Below are 13262 nucleotides of genomic sequence, written 5' to 3'. Positions count from 1 at the left end.
GCCTGGAATGTCAGTGCGTGATATATTACTGTTCATTACCTCTATTACCAAACTACAACAAAATTACTGCGATTCTGTTCAAAAGACTCGTTTAGATTCATTCAGTTCAAATTAATTGAAACTAGCCTGGATTTAAAATGAATGGACGATTAATTTTTAACCGATAAACACCCCCAAAAAAAAGACAGCGCTTGCTCCCTTTATCACGACATTAACCATGGTACATAAAAAAAACAAAACAAAAAGAAAATAAAAACATGATTATTGTAGCTACTCACCATGGTAACCATTAATTATCCATGGTACACTAACCATAGTTTTACGTGGTAGCCTATTTGTAGTAAAACTGCAAATGGCAATTAGTATACACTTTTACTATAATAAAACCATGGTTAATTTTTATGAGGGCTGGATACTGGAAATCTCTGAACACGTCTAGTGTGTGCAATCAGAAATATCCTGTATCCGGAAATCTCTCTGCATCTCAAGTGTACGTTGGTACACATCGAGCGCAGCGTTAGTTCAGACAAGCCATGGAGGCAAGGCTGTGAACAGCTGATGGCGGTCAGCTGTCAAATCGCTCCAATCACCACCTCTCTCCTATTAGATACGGGACATATATACGTGGCACTACGGCTCGGTAAGTATGCTAAAAAACGGCTCGCAACATTGCGATACAGTTTAAAAACAGCATGAGAGTTAAGCTCATGTCATTCTTTTCACTTCTTACTTGCTGCTTCCTGGTCATGGATACTTCGGACATTTTGCTACAAATCCTTTCCGAAGAATCTCCGGACGAAATCCCGGATCATGGCACGGAAGACATCGATCCAACCCTGCTAGTAAGACGCAGCTCTAGGATTGCAGCGAGGAATCCTTTTTCCATCACCGAATGGCCCATAGAAAGGATTTTTTCCACCTTATACACTCTGAACGTGCAAGTGCCTCCGAATCTGGATCACGATCAGCTCTCGACTCTATTACAAGAAGTCAATCAAGACCCGCAGCCCCCATCCACCAACGCAGCATCTTCTCTTCCCCGATCTACCGTCCGTAAAGCCACGGAGAAAAGGAAAAATATCTCCACCGATCAAGCAGGCCCAACTCCAAAGAAAGCAAAAACAGCAAGTGCCTCTTTAGCTCCAGTACAAGGAGAAGACAAGATTCTCTCAGCGCTGCTCTCAATTCAAGGAACCCTTTCCGCCATGGACAACAGGATCCAGGCGCTGGAGTCACAGCTCTCTTCTCATGCACCTCAGGCGGGGGTCGACGGACAGACTTCCAGCTCAACATCTAACCGCGCTATTACACCCCCGACTTAGCGCTTCCTAGAAGATCTCTCGGATCAGCGCTACCTGCCGCTTCCACTAGACTGCCCTTTTTCCCCTCCAGCAGCTGCTGTTTCTCCTCCTCTGCTGCGCGGCTCAAATCCTGTCAGAGGAGCGTGGCTCAGCAAAGCAGAACGACGCCTTCAAAACTTGGCTTTCTCAGTGGCCCTTTTCGGGGTGGCTTTATTCTACAGTGGACAACGCAATTAAACTCATTAATACTCTAGCCTTCGTTCTTAATTTCACCTGCTGGATGACTTCCTGCTTATAGACTTTCCAGATGCCAACCCATCGTGCAGCATCAATTCCCTGGTTCAAGCATTCAATAAATTCGGCATTCCTCTCGCAGAAGAAAAAACAAAAGGCCCATTTCGTGTGCCCTCGATTTCCTGGGGATCATGCTAGATTCAGTGAAAATGCAAGCATCTCTTCCGCTAGACAAACTAGAAAGGATTAGAGGGTTCATTAGAACCTATTCCTGTTCACCTACCCTAACAAAAAGGGATCTTCTTTCCCTGTTGGGCCATCTCAATTTTGCCATGAGGATTATTCCCCAAGGTCATTCCTTCATTTCCAGACTTCTAGACCTGTCTAAAACAGTAGAGAGTATGCATGACACAGTTACGTTAGACGAAGGATGCAGGTCCGATTTAAAATTCTGGTCAAAATTATGCGACAATTGGAACAGTATTTCCTTCTTCTACAAAGAAGATATCGAATCCTCAGTTAAACTACAGTTCTTCACTGACGCAGCTCCTTCCGTCGGGTTCGGGGGGATTTTTAACAAACAATGGTTTGCAGAAAGATGGCCAAAAGAACTTGAATAACTGCCCCCCTCTATACAGTCGACAGCGCTTTTGGAAATATATCCTATAGTGATTGCTTGCTTATTATGGGCAGATCAATGGTCTAGGAAAAACATCCTCGTGTTTTGCGACAACGAAGCTGCAGTCAACATCATTAACAAGGGTCCCTCATCCGTGCCTTTCATTAACCGCTTTATTAGGCGTTTAACCTGGATCTCAATCATGAACAATTTTACTATTAAAGCTGCTCATATACCTGGGCTGGATAATAAAATAGCTGACTCTCTGTCTCGGTTTAATTTCCAGGAATTCAGACGCCTGTGTCCGGGAGCTGCTCCTTCACGGCTGGGCTGCCCGAACTTCAGTCAAACAATCCTAGAATGAATACATTATTGGAAAAATACCTTAATTCGGCAGCACGACACTTAAAACCTACTACTCTGCGTGGTCGTCCTTTTCAGATTTCTGCTAAGCGTTCTCGGTGCCTAATATTCAGTTAACATACCAATTATATGTGCTTTCATACGCACTGCTTCGAATCCAGGAAACTTAAGTCTTCCACCATCAAGATATTGATATCAGGCATCCAATTTCACATTAGATGTTTAGATCCCTCCTCTCTAAGCCTGTTACAAAATCCTTCCATATGCCTTCTCCTCAACGGATTAAAAAAGGAAAGCCCCGCAATTCCCGACAAACGACTACCGCTCTCTCGCGCGCAGGTACACACGATGGTAGACAAATTAAGATCAGGTCTGTTCACTCCGTACTCAAACCTGCTTTTAAGAAGCAGCGTTCCTCACTGCCTTCTATGGATTTCTCAGAGGAGGGGAATTCACGATCAACTCCAAAAATTTCGACCCCTCTCACGATCTCACAATCAATGATATAACATTCCACACTGATCATTTTTTTCCATTTATCTGAAACATCCAAAACAGACAGAGATAGTAACGGGAGTACCATTAGCATTTCTAGTACAAACGATGGATATTGCCCCCTCCTAGCCATGAACCGGCTGTTAAGCTCACGCAGTAAATCCTATCCTACAGATCCTCTTTTCATCACCGACAAAGGAGAAGCCATGTCCAAGCCTTGGTTTGCCTCACGTCTCCGAACCATATGCCTACTTTGTGGCATGGACCCCGCGCTTTACACCAGCCACACTTTTCGCATAGGCGCGGCCACCACCGCAGCTTCCATAGTCTCCATACCCATGCTCAAAGCCATGGGTCGGTGGTCTTCTTCAGCGTATAAACATTACAAAAGTCCTACAAAAAATAAAATTACATCAGCACAAAAAACCTTGAGAAAATCTTATAAAAAAAAAAAAAAAAAAAAAAAAAATTTTAAAGAAAAAGGGGGCTGCTGTTTTCTCTTGCGGGAGATCACCCCTTGCCGCGATACCTGACGGGGGCCGCTGTTATCTCTCAAGCGAGGGACGAACTCCCCCTCAGAAGAAAGGGACCTGCTGTTCTCTCCAGCTGGAGAGAACACCCTTTGCTGCTTTGGCTGCAGGGGACTGCTGTTCATTCTACAGCAGAGAATGAACACCCCTGCTACTTAGATAAGAGGGGACTTTGCTATTCTCTCCCTCGCTTTTAGAAGGGAGAACACCCCTCTCCTACCATAGGCGGCATAAGGACATCTCTATAACATTATCTTTCTCCTTTGCAGGAAGGAAACAGGGAACGCTACTCTCCTACCACTCATACCTTAATTATACAGAGGCCCGCTATTTCCTGCCTTATTAGAAGGGAGAATACCCCTTCGCTAGCCAGTAGGTTACATTAAGGATATCTCAATAACACTGTCTTTTCTCTTGCAGGACTGGAACAGGTTGGTTTTGGGGGTTCTTCTTCAGGCAGTAATACTTCTCATTATGTTTTGGGGGTTAATGTTAAAGCTCTTGTATATCAATTATTCTGGGAGTAAGAACCCCCATAAGGAACCATACGCCAAAGATAAATTGTGTTTAATAAACTCAAGTAAACTTGCCAAAGTGGTTCCTGTCTGAAATCGAGCGCAGCGTTAGTTCAGACAGGCCATGGAGGCAAGGCTGTGAACAGCTGATGCGGTCAGCTGTCAAATCGCTCCAATCACCACCTCTCTCCTATTAGATACGGGACATATATACGTGGCACTACGGCTCGGTAAGTATGCTCAAAAACGGCTCGCAACCCTCCCTCCCTCCCCATTATAAGCATGAGCACATTACTGTGCACCTTCTGGCTGTCGTCTTCTTTGTTTCAGATCACTAAGGCTTCCAAATCTTAGCTGGTATGGACCTCACCACTGCGAGACACCCATCTTCATAACCAGGCTACAGGATAGACGTATCACTGCCACATCCACATGATTATCATGTTTGTTTTAAAGACTTAATTGTTATGTATTTCTAAATTCATGGTTCCGGGGGGTTAATGTTAAACCTCTTGTATGTCAATTATTCTGGGAGTAAGAACCCCCATTAGGAACCATACCGCCAAAGATGAATTGTGTTTAATAAACTCAAGTAAACTTGCTAAAGTGGTTCCTGTCTGAACTTAAGTTTCATTGAAATTTCTCATGTCAGATTTATCCCGGGAATTCCTCTTTTCACGCAGTGAGACATATTGATTATTCAGCGTTTGCAATTAGTTAAAATATTTAGTTATACATATTCTAACAAATAAATTAAGGTAATCACTTCAGCTTTTGAAAGTCATATTATGTAATTACAATTAAACAATTATTTTATACAAATAAATATATTTGGCACACAAAATGAGATGAGAGAAACTCTCTTAAGCTGGACTCACAAGAAAGAAATCTCTAGCATTCTGATCGTGACTTGGCTTGAAAAAAGACAGTATGACGTTCGTCTTAGGAGAAGTCACACTGCAGGACTGTATGCCAAATCTTCTGACACTGCTAGAATTTCGTCAGAGGTAAAATTTGATTGCAACGCCCATTAACCGGCTGTCAGTGAACGTCAAACTAACGATCAAAGACTACAGATTTTAGCCTAGGATTATAGGAATCTTTTAGGGTTTTAAAAATTTGTCTCAGATGACCAAATCATGGCAAAAATTGCACAGTGTGAGCCGGGCTTATTCACCATTTAATTAGCTATATGAAAAAGTAACTGAAAGACACATCATATTCTGCCTAACTTCTCCTTTTATAAGTCATATGGATAAGAAACAAAATAAAGGTAAGTGATAAGTACCGTAAAATGTTGTATGTTTTATTTTTTGATAAACTATTTTATTCACAACATAATCTCTCTTAAAAAAAAAAAAAAAAAAAAAAACATTAAAGGGTAATGATAATCAAAACAGTCCTGAGCTAGATCAAGCTTTGATCTCTGCAAACCAAACTATAACTTTAATGAATTTTTTTTCCCACTAATAAAAATCTTTGATCAATAAGATAGCTCCACACTGGAGAGCCGCTTATAACAGAAAATCAAGTTGTAATTCTAACTGAAAGCGACACTGACTCTGGTTTTTCATGTTTAATACTGTAAAGCTGCTTGATTTAAGGCTATCTATTGCATAAAGTACTAAGTTATATAAATAATCCACCAGCTTGCCTCTGCTCAGCCATGCTGACTCCATCTATTGTGCTAGGTCTCCAGCTGATGATATAGCTTCGAGGGAGGCCTGCCCAGGCCTGTTGTACACAACCCCATCCCTTGACTCCACCCCCATGTCAAAACAGTGCCAGAAAGTGAGACGCACAGAAACGTGAAACACAAAGAAAAAAAAAAAAAATCGCAAGCTCACACTTCACTGAAATGCAAAATAAAAACAGCATTGTGAATAAATTAGGAGCTATGGCCATGGAATATATGTATTGCAAAATCATTGCTTTTGGTCTGTTTCATTTATATTTAGCAAAATTTTTTTTTTTTTTTTTTGCAAAACTTAATTTTCTTTTGCAATTCTTTTTGTTTGCAATAAGCACTTTTATTTTTTCTCAGTACTTTCATTTTCCTTTGCAAAACTTTTTCTTTTAAAATACTTAAATTCTTTTGCAAGTATACGTGGCCCTGTTTTGACTCCATAGTCAAATAAATGCAGCTTTGGTGAGATATGTTATGGAAAGACTGAGATTTGAGGCGTGTGAATCCATCTGCAAAGCTTTATTCTTAAACCTAGTCAAAACAGGCAAGGGTCAGACAATGGCACACAGGTATATCGAGGGCAAGACAAGAGTAATCCAAAGCGTTCCAGAGGTATCCAGAGTATCCAGAGGTCTTGACAATAGTCCAGGCAAGGTGCAAACACAGTCTGAACGGCAAGACGAAAGGGATAATCCAAGACAGGCTGATAAATCCAGGGCAGGCAGCTGACAGACAAGATGAGAAACAGACTGGAATCAAGACACCGTTATAACAAGACTAAACTAGATTCAGAATACTAGGACAGGAAACTGGCTCTGTAAAGTGCTACCATTTAGATAGCGATAAATGCAAACAATACTCGGCCGTGAATGGACTTATTAAAATCAATTATAACCATCTGTAGCATCATTGTTTTAATGTTAACATGTGAACATTTCAATAGAGCAAAGGAAATATAGGAAATGTAGTCCAGGGTGAAGTGTAACAATCTCAATATAAATCGGAGGGTGACCCTTGGTGGCAAGTGGACGGAAGTTCATGAACAGGATTCGTGACAAGATAAGCGATCGCAAACTTTAAAACTTATTAGTCTGTATTGTATAAAAATATACTATTAGATAAAAAAGATCAATTGTCTTGCTGTGAATGAGATTATTTTGTGAATGTTATATTTTGTGCTTGCAGTATGAAGTTCCACTGATTTAGAAATTAAATTCTACATCATTTTATGTGTCTAACTGATGGGCATAAATCTAACAGTTGCATGCTTATGTGATGCCAGGTGATGTCACTGGATAAGACATCAGTGATTGGTCGAATTAGTAAACAGTTGACAGGATTTGAGGCAGAAGCATTTACTGATGCAGACAACTTTGGCTTACAATTTCCAATGGATTTGGATGCGGAAATAAAAGCAGTTGTATTAGGAGGCTGCTTTCTTATTGTAATTAACATCAGAATCAGAAAGAGCTTTATTGCCAAGTATGCTTGTGCATACAAGGAATTTGTTTTAGTGACATAAGCTTCCAGTACACAGAGACAACAACACAGACAAAAAAAAAAAAAAAAAAAAAGACAAATATTGCAAAATAGACTAAAAAATAAATACATTGTATGAACAGTTGTGCTATAGATGATAATGGAATAGAATAGAGTGAGATGCAAGGATGTACTAGGATGGAGGTGGTAACAAATAAATATTGCACATTTTTATTGCACAAGTTGGGAACTTATAATGTAGGGTATAACATATACTCTACATTAATACAAATCATAAAATGTATCACTTTTTTCCCCAGTATTTTTTCCCTATTAAATTTTAAGAATATTTCCATGTATTTGGCTATAATAGTCATGGTGCAATGAAACATATTTATGCTTAAAACCATATTTAGCATATAAGGGAATATATTATGTATTTACATAACTGCATAAATCTTAATTACAATAATTTATTTTTGTCTTTTTCTCATTTTAATTATATAGGATTTCATGTATTTTGAGCACACTCAGAAGCAAGAGTGAAACCCATCTTGGAGCTTTTTCCCCATTTGATTAAATTATGTATTTCTTTTGAAATACAATGCTGTACAATTTTTTCTTTAAACTTCATATCATAACTAATGATTGAGTGGGTCATAGTCATGATATTCATTTACTGATCTGATCTGTGTTTGTACTACAAACTGGATTCAGGTGCAAAAGTAATTACAATACATTGCAAGTTTTATTTCTTTGTATTTAAATTGATCTAAATCAATGAATTTATGGCTTTTTTTGTCATAAATCAACATGTTTGTCATAAATGTATCACTTCAATTTTGTCTTTTGCACTACTGTGTTTATGGCTGTTTCTCAAAAAAAAAAAAAAAAAAAAGTTTCTTGTAATAAAACTCTTAGAGAACAGTTGTAAAGAGATTCAGATCCATATTGTGCAGTCATTCATGATGTGAGGAAGTAGCCTACTGCTGTTCTCCATTTGGTAAACCACTAAAGTATTTTTTTTTTTTTTTTTTTTTTTTTTTTTTAAATGAATATCTTGATTGTGTTTGTGTGTGTGTGTGTGTGTGTATATATATATTTGAATTTAATTATATATATATAATATATAATATCATATATATATATATATATATATATATATATATTATATATATATATATATATAATAACTGTTAGAAATAAATGTTTTAATGAGTAAAACTTTTTTAAATAAAGCAGTTTATGTAAATACATGGACATACTTTAAGGAAATAATAAACCCATCTTGGAGCTTTTTTCACCATTTGATTAAATTATGTATTTCTTTTGAAATACAATGCTGTACAATTTTTTGTCTGTAAACTTTATATCATAACTAATGATTGAGCGGGTCATAGTCAAGAAATTCATATACAAAACTGTTGTGTTAATACATCCACCTATCTCTCCTGACTAATAATTCTTAGAGTTTTCCTCTTCCACCCTCACCCCCTTTTCATAGTTATTTATATAATAACAGAAGTACAGACATTTAGATCCTTTTCAGACACTTTTCTTCTCGTCATACCACCTTTATTTTGTCAAATAAAGAAAGGTGTGTCACCATAATTCTGCTGTAAATATAACATGTCAGCCCTCTAAATCATGTCAATGTTTAACTTATCCATAAAATATTGATTTAGGATACACAATGGCCATGAATTTATAAAGCAGGATGTCACATTTAAATAATGTAAGATACATTCTTATTTACTTCAACTGTGCCATCCTGCTTTTAGATTTACAAGTCTAGTTCATAACGTCATGGTCATTGTGTATCCTGTGAATTTCTGAAGGTCTGACTTTATCAGTATGCTATTTCATGTCACACATGCTTCTGCCCGACTCCCGGCACAGAAGTATCACAAAATATACTAAATGTGAAATTGTGTGAAAGTGCTGATCTGTGTTTGTACTACAAACTGGATTCAGGTGCAAAAGTATGTATGTTACATTGCAAGTTTGTGTTTGTTGTATTTCTGTGGATCTAAATTGATGAATTTATGGCTTTTTTGTCATAAATCAACATGTTTGTCATAAATGTATCACTTCAATTTTGTCTTTTGCACTACTGTGTTTATGGCTGTTTCTTAAAAAAAAAAAAAAAAAAAAAAAAGTTTCTGGTAATAAAACTCTTAGAGAACAGTTGTAAAGAGATCCAGATCCATATAGTGCAGTCATTCATGATGTGAGGAAGTAGCCTACTGCTGTTCTCCATTTGGTGAGCCATAAAGCAATTTATGTAAATACATGGACATAGTTTAAGGAAATAATTGGAAATAATACTTTATGGAAATAATTTATGGCAAAAAGCCATTCATTTTTGCCTTTTTATAGTATAAAACTTTCCCTTTACTTTGCATTCCACTGTGTGCTGTTTTAATAAGCTGTTTCCTGTTAATTATGGGTGGATTGCGTTGTCAGATTAAGTCACATCTGATCTAATTTCTAAACATGAAAAAGCAGTATTTTTTTTCTTAAGGAAGTGAAACATCACACACACACACACACACACACACACACACACACACACACACACACACACACACACACACACACACACACACACACACACACACACACACACACACACACACACACACAGTATTGCTACTGTATTGCTACTGTATTGCATAGATTGGTATAACATTTGAGTACCGGATAAGCCAAATACAAGTCTTCATGATCTGAAACACACACACACCTATTGCCCGTTTACTGTACAAACACAAAATTTTACTATTTGCATTTCTAGTACAACCCTCTTTTCTTAACTCAAGTATGCAAACCTCTTTGCTTCATGAACTGGAATATATATTGCATTGAAAGTTAAGTTTTCAAATGAAAATGGCAACATGATTGTTTTATAAAATATGCTTTTATATGTGCTTCATTTTTACCAAAGGAAACCTGTGGTGTGGTGTGGGGGTTGAACACAGCGAAAACTTAGAGAACAAGGTGTGTGTTTATTGATAGATTGCTATAGATTGCTATAATATCTGCATCTGTGCAGTTCTTTCTCATAAATACAGTTTACAAAATATCATGGAGGAGCAATCGGTTCCCCATCTACTGTAGCCTGTTTCTCACTCTGCTCCGCCACGGTCCGCAGAGGAAACAAGTGAGAAATATGATCTTTCTCATATTTAAAAAAAGTAAATACATTATATTTTCAAAATACATTAAAAAAATGCCATACAATGACATAAAAACATGAGAACGATTGCATATCTCACACAGAGATAGTACTGTCATGGTGAAGAAGAGAACGCAACATCACGGTTGTTTGAACCAATAAGCATTAATCTGTGTTGTCAATGAATTGTTTCCCATCATGCTTTTGGTCAGAGCAGCTGGGGAAGAGCAACTGTGCTCGACTGCATGGCCATGTCGCGGTCGCGAGAAATTTTTGCTGTACATCGGCGTGACATCAGAGCAAGGTGGACAGCCCTCGGACACATTTCTAAATTGCATGCATCTTGCGGTGATCACCGGGTCGATCCCAGGTTGGGGACCTATAGTAACATAAGGGCCTTTCACACCGTGGGAACCTTTTCATAGTACCAGGACTAATTGTGGAACTACCCACTTTTTGGTGTTTTCGCACTGCCGGAGATTTTAGTACCGGACTGCCTTTTTCAAGAACCAAATTAGCTCCTACTCCTGAGCAGGGTCTAACCAGCACAACTGGTACTACCCGTGACGTAAGTATACATTGATTGGCCAGATTTGTTCAAAAACGCCCTCACCCTTCATGATTTAAAACGCAGTGTAAACATACTGTAAACATTGTGTCAACTTATTTCGCAAGTATGATGAACAGTGATAGATGGACAGACCCTGAAGTGCAGACACTTGCAGCAAATGTAGCACTGCCAGTTGTCGTTGGAGATTCTTAATCCTCCTTTCCGTTCTTTCAATTGCTTTATGTATAGGTCGACATTCCATGTCCATTATTGTGAAACCCGCGAGACACAACAAAAACACAGCTCCGATCACAGCGGCCTCCATCCTCCTGTTGTTCTTCTTTGTTTCCGTTGTTGAACGCCGCGCACAAATGATGTCATTGTCGACTGGCTTAGGTCACTTCCTAGTACACACTGTCGGTGCAAGTGCAACCCTTCAAATGGTACTGGGAAATAGTTTTCACAAAATCGTCCCAGTACTTTAGTACTGTACATTTAGTTCTGGAACTAAAGTGGGGCTCAGTCCCGGAACGAGCTCTGTGTGAACTAAAGCCAGAACCAATGCCTTAAAGGGTGTGTCGTAGTAATGACGCACGTTATCGTGCGACTCTTTTACTGGGTGTTTTGAAGCAGATCAAAGTTCAAGACGAAAAAATATGTACAAACGGTAATGAAGCCGAGATCAGGTAGTTCTACCAGAAAGAGTCAGGAGGTAGAGATAAGACTGAAGTATTTATTTACAAAAACACAAAAAATATAATTATTTTGGCGTAGGCCCCATCCGTAGCGTGGATCTGAAGTTTGTAGATACCAGCTAATCCTGCCAAAGACGAAGGCAGGGAGGAGCCTACCCCCTGCATGGGCAGGGCCAACCTGGTGGTGGTGGGGAGGATGGAGGTAAATGACAGCTGCAGTATCTGCAAACACAATAGGATGTGAGTAGTGCGCTTTTATATACATCGTGTTGAGAGCCGATTGGCTAGACCTTAATTGTAATGTGACGTGACATTTAGTCTTCCTAGTAGAACTTACGCTTACGCTTCCATCCTTAGTATCCATGCTGAAGTAGTGATCGCTCGCCAGCTTAAGTGAAACAAAACGCGTCACATTACAGGTCACATTGTAATGTCACGTGTCTTTACAGAATGTGTGTGAAGGTGTGAACGCACACACAGATTCCGGAAAATCACTGGCAGTGTGAATGAACCACAATCAAACGATCCCGGGACAAATCCCGTGACACATTATCCGTGTATTTTCTGGAATTTGTGTGTGAAAGAGGCTATACAAACAAACCCAGTGTTTATGATATGATTTTCAGACTACGCTTAACCTTGGCATAATTTCGGCTATAAAGTTGGAATTATATTATCATTATAATGCGATTTGACTACTTTGATGTCTACCCTTTATTAAAAGCTTATTTCAGACATGAAATACTGCAAAATAGTTTGTTTATAATTTAAAAAATACAGATTTCAGCATTAGAATAATCAGAAACATCTGCAAAGTTTTAATTAGTTTACATGGTTATGACAACTAAAAATAACCTACAGGGAACGTTCCCTTTAGGTTATAAAACTAAAACTAAAAATAACATACAGGGAAAGTTCTGGGAAGGTTCTCTTTAGGTTATAAAATTAAGCATAAAACTAACCTGCAGGAAACGTTCTGGGAACGTTTATTTGCTTTCTTTATATCTTTATTTGATTTAATCCATCTGATCGCACAGGCGCCTCACGCACGCAAACAACATTAGTTCTACCGTTGCCTGACATTTCAGCCATTCATCATCAAACTAAAATGCAGTCAACCAAACAAAAGTTACACTGTTAAACTATTTTAGAAGGTCCGCTGTAAAACCAGCGTGCAGCGCCCAAACAAACATTTTTGCGCATGTGAAGGATTTTACACGGATATTAGAGCATGGCTGAAGTATAAAGCCATGTTTAGGCTACATATAATGAATAATAGTTAGGCAAACAAATGTTACAAATATGGCAAAAATGTAAACAGTTGGATTCTTGTGGTATAAGAAAGGCTCGTGAGCCCAATGCCGTGCTGTTTATAATAAATGCCAATAGCCTAACTTGTGTTTTATTTTATAGTTTAATATATAATTTTATAACTACTTATTTTTTTCTGTTCTGAATACCGTTAAATTTATAATATTTGTTGTAGAGTGAGGGAAACTAAATAAGCTGTTTACATTTACCAGTATTTTAATATAAATATAAATTACATAAATTAATGTAGCCTAATTGTTTGCAATTACAAGTTTAAAAGGTTTTTTTGGAGTAAGATCAATTTC

The 13262-nt window shown here is 38.2% G+C and overlaps 1 pseudogene; it reads left to right on the top strand.

Moving 5' to 3' along the window:
* Window positions 1–746: 746 nt before the first annotated feature.
* Window positions 747–2579, top strand: LOC122135342 (annotated as a pseudogene).
* The last annotated feature ends 10683 nt before the right edge of the window (window positions 2580–13262 follow it).

The sequence above is a fragment of the Cyprinus carpio genome, chromosome A2 (assembly GCF_018340385.1).
Source record: "Cyprinus carpio isolate SPL01 chromosome A2, ASM1834038v1, whole genome shotgun sequence".
NCBI classification, from domain to species: domain Eukaryota; kingdom Metazoa; phylum Chordata; class Actinopteri; order Cypriniformes; family Cyprinidae; genus Cyprinus; species Cyprinus carpio.
Note: the sequence above shows the minus strand (reverse complement) of the source record. Positions and strands in the feature narration are given on the sequence as shown.